Source organism: Centruroides sculpturatus, unplaced genomic scaffold (genome assembly GCF_000671375.1).
Source record: "Centruroides sculpturatus isolate CEXI.00-Female unplaced genomic scaffold, Cexi_2.0 scaffold1381, whole genome shotgun sequence".
Taxonomy (NCBI): Eukaryota; Metazoa; Arthropoda; class Arachnida; order Scorpiones; family Buthidae; genus Centruroides; species Centruroides sculpturatus.
In genome coordinates, this window is record NW_019385727.1 from 204,502 (window position 1) to 208,927 (window position 4,426).

Consider the following 4,426-nt stretch of genomic DNA (forward strand, 5'->3'; position numbering starts at 1 on the left):
CAAAAAAATATACGTATTTTGGAAATGTTGAGTCGAATTAGTCTAGAATCGATTAATTTTATGAAAGAAAACCTTTCAAACAGCCGTAGTCCGTAAACTATGATTCCTACAAAATTGATTCATAAAGAACGGAACGTATCTACCGTCTTATAGGGGGATCTACTGTATTAATCGTGAGCTAACTGCCATTGAGGGTAGACCACTGTTTCTGTTGAAAATATTCTAACAAATGTTGATATTTATACACAATATTTGTTTGGAGAGATTGCACTCTGATTTCTGTTTTTATCTTCATGGCTATTGTCTGCTGGGACAGTACAGTAAATTAGTTCTTATCATAACTTAATGAAAGGTTTTTATTAAATGAACATAACTGTGTATGCATTCTTGCCTAAGAAGCATATAGGTTATAGGCCCAGTCATATGTGAAAGCAGTGAAAGAAAATAAAGGTCTCTGCAAGCAGCAAACATGGCTGATTCTGCTTTAACAAAGTTTACTATCGCAAAGTTAACCAATGACAGTTATCAGATATGGAAATTCAAAATAAACATGTACAGCCAGTAGTTCACCCAGGGAGTGAGCCAATCAGTCCTGGCACCCCTGAAGTAAAAGGAAAAGAAATACTAGTAAATTTTCCAAAAATATTTTCCTAACCAAAATTCATTTTTTTATTTATATTATGTTGTGTGCTTTACTTCTACATTACTTATGAATTAATGATCAAAATAAATTCACAATGTATCACACCGGAATGACAAAAATTTACACACCTGAACCATTTATGGTGCAATAGGAACCTGATTTATATAGGCTCCCCTAACAATCTTTGAGAGTCAGAATACAAGAGCATCTAGCCGATATTCGCCACGGAAGAACTTTCACGGCCCTTGCTACGTATGTAACCGATCCGGATATAGTAGTGAACTTCTCCCAGGCCATTCTCCTCCACGATTCACCTCCTATTGAACACCTCAAATGGCTAGAGGCTATGCACATATTTATATCCTCCACCACCAACACGTGCATAAATTTTAAAGAGGAGATGCTGTTATCGATGGCCTGGCAGGAGTTAATTCACAACACGCTCTAATTCACCCATCAAAATCTGACAGGCGAACTGATCGCGCATGCACAACTTGGATTATGTGAATCCATTCGAACCTACAACTCAAATTTCAAGCTTTAAACGACATGATCGAACAGATTTCTACGTCTAACGGATATCGAATGTCTTTATAGAAACTGATTGGAACCTGAAGCAGAGCCCAGAAGGGGTTCGAAAACGTTTGTTTACCGATCTTTTGCATAATCGCACCATAAATGGTTCAGGTGTGTAAATTTTTAATTAATGATCATATAAGGTTCAAATTTTATTGAGTTTGTATTAAATTTTTTTTTTATTTGCTCAAATTGGCTCTCTCAAAATTAAATCTTGAGTGTGTCACTGTGTACAACAAAACCTGAAATGGCTGAGAGGAAAGCAAACAACAAGAAAGCATAAAGTACTATTTGTCTGAGTGTAAAACACAATCAGATCGTGCATACATGCAAGAGTATCAGCAAGGCATATGTGGAAACAGTTTAAAAAAGTATATGAATGAGCTGTTAAAAGTGAAGAGATTGTGTATAATGATACACTGTTTGACTGTAAACTACGTTTAATTGAACAAACAAATACAAAGAACAGTCGACCAGCACAAGCGTTCTGTGCTAGTTCTTAACATAGTGAAAAACGGTACAAAATAAATGTGATGATGTGACGCCCCTGGCAGTTGAGAATAACTGTACAAAATTCACATTTCTTAACATACCCCCCTCATTTCGATGTCTCTTGAGATGTTGAAATGTAGTCATTGGATCATCAATCAGATGTTGAAATTTCATTTCAACATCTGATTGATGATTCAAAATTTCAGACATTTATAGTACTTAAGATATCTAAGGACTTTCTATACATGCACACTATATCCAGTCAGTCAAACAACACTGAACTTCTCAATTTGACAAAATTCTCTTTCCACAAAGCTTTCATAAAAATGTTGGAAATATTTTCATTTGTACTGACATGTTCAATTGAAATGTTCTTCCAAAAAAATTATAAAATTCGATGGAGTCAGAAATTTTCTCTTTTGTTTCCTTCTTACATAAATGTAAAAACACGAAAAAAATTTGTATTTTTCTTTCTCTTCTGTCATTCACATGTCATTATTGGCTTGATATTTTTAAAAATTGAAGTTATATATTATCCAAAAGTCAGAAGAGAAAGAAAAATATAAATTTTTTTCGTATTTTTACATTTATGTAAGAAGGAAACAAAAGTGAAATGTTCATGTTTCTACACAGGTCTTTGATGTAGTGGTATCTTATATCAATATGCTTAACCCTCTTTCAATTCTCAAATGTTTTCATCATAGAAATTGCACTTAAGTTGTCAACTTTGAGGATTGCAGTATTACACTTACTAAATTCTGACAAAGTATCTTTCAAGTTCATTAATTCTTGAGCTGCAGTGCTAGCTGATATATATTCAGCCACCATAGATTTAAGAGCAACACAGTTCTGTTTTCTGGAGTACTATGCAATTGCATTTCTAGCATGAAAAGCAATCATTTTGCTCACACTCTTCCTGGTTTTTTGTATCTCCTCCCCAATTAGCATCACTCATGCCTACTAGATTGTCTAAACCTTTTGTAAAATGAAGTGTAAGATGTCTCGTACAAGTGAAATATCAAAGAATTCTTTTACTTGTCTTCCACAACTGATTTATTGGTCTGTCTAGATATCGAAATTGACATAGTCATAATTCAAGAGACTCATATTGAGAATAAACACCAGCTTCAGACAAGAAGTGTGTGATTCCTGGTTTTGAACTAATTGGTTCAACCTACCACAAAACATATGGCACAGCAACATATGCCCATAGCGACATTGAGGATGTCTTGTTTTGTAAAGCAACTACTAATGATAACATTCACGTGGTCACTATACAGATTGGCCAAATTACAATCAGCAATATCTATAAGCCTCCAGCTACAATTTGGCCACAACAGATCATACCACAATTACCTCATCCTGCTGTCTACTTGGGAGACTTTAACAATCATCATGAGTGCTGGAAATATTGTGACACTGATCAAAATGGTGACATGGTAATTAAATAGGCAGAGGAAAATAATCTGTTTGATGCTAAAGATCAATGCATCTTTAGGTCCAGTGCTTTGTGTCTTCAGATGAAAATAGACAACCATTACCAGCTACACACACAGTTTTAAATCAGTTCCCACATAGCCAGCACTGCCCAATAATTATCAAAATTAGTCTTAGTGTTCCTATAGTAAATAGTATACCACGCTTAAGATAAAATTTTAATAAGGTTAACTGGATGTTGTTCTCAGATCTTGACAAATGTTTGGGGTGGATCCCACCTATATCCAATAAATTTAAAAGGTTTGTCGGAGCACTGTTTAATGTAGCCAAAAAATGTATACCTAGAGCAGGGCTTCTTAAACTATGGGTCGCAACCCCATTTCGAGTTGTGAGATTTTAATGCAAAATATTCAAAATAATTTGTGAGAGTTTGAAAATGGCACGCTTTGTGTCATAGGTTTTGTGAGTTGCACTTTGTGTCACTTCTGGTGCAGCGAGACAACGATTCAGCAACACTGATTGTAGTGTGAACTAGTGTAGTACTGTCGCTTTTCAGTGTATTCAGTTGTCTCTGTTCCATTATAACACAAGAGTGAACTGTGGTAGTACACCATTATTGTTTTTCGAAATTTGTATATATCTTTATTTTATATTTTTTGGGTTGCGAAAAAAATCACAATCATAAACGGGGTCGTGAATAAAAAAAGTTTAAGAAGCCCTGACCTAGAGGATACTGCAAGATCTATATCCCCGGATGGAATGAGAAAAGTGAATCACTGTATAGGAAGTTCCTGGAATCTGGTGATCTTGAAATAGGGGATGAACTACTTCATAGCTTAGATGATGCCAGGTGCCTTAGATGGATGAACACTGTACAAAATTTGGATTTTATAAAGTCGAGTAGGAAGGTGTAATCTCTGCTTAGAAGATTGGGAGGAGCAACTGTCAAACCAGGTAGAGAAATCCAAATAGTATTGCAGAACATATACTACAGTAGAGCCTTGATTATCCGACCCCCGATTAACCGCCACCTCGGTTAACCGACCGTCCTAGTCGGCAAATTTCAAATGTTCACCAGTAATGTGGCGCTACAATATTTGGCTATGTCTCGGTTACTTTAATATTATTTTTACGTGTTTTAGCTGGCAACACTCATTCGACCATGAAAGGGAGCCAGTATTTAAACGAGGCTTAATTTTCTAATTTTTAACGATACAATAGCGACGATTATTATTTTAAAAAATTTTTGTTAGACTTAACATCGATGAAAATTCAACG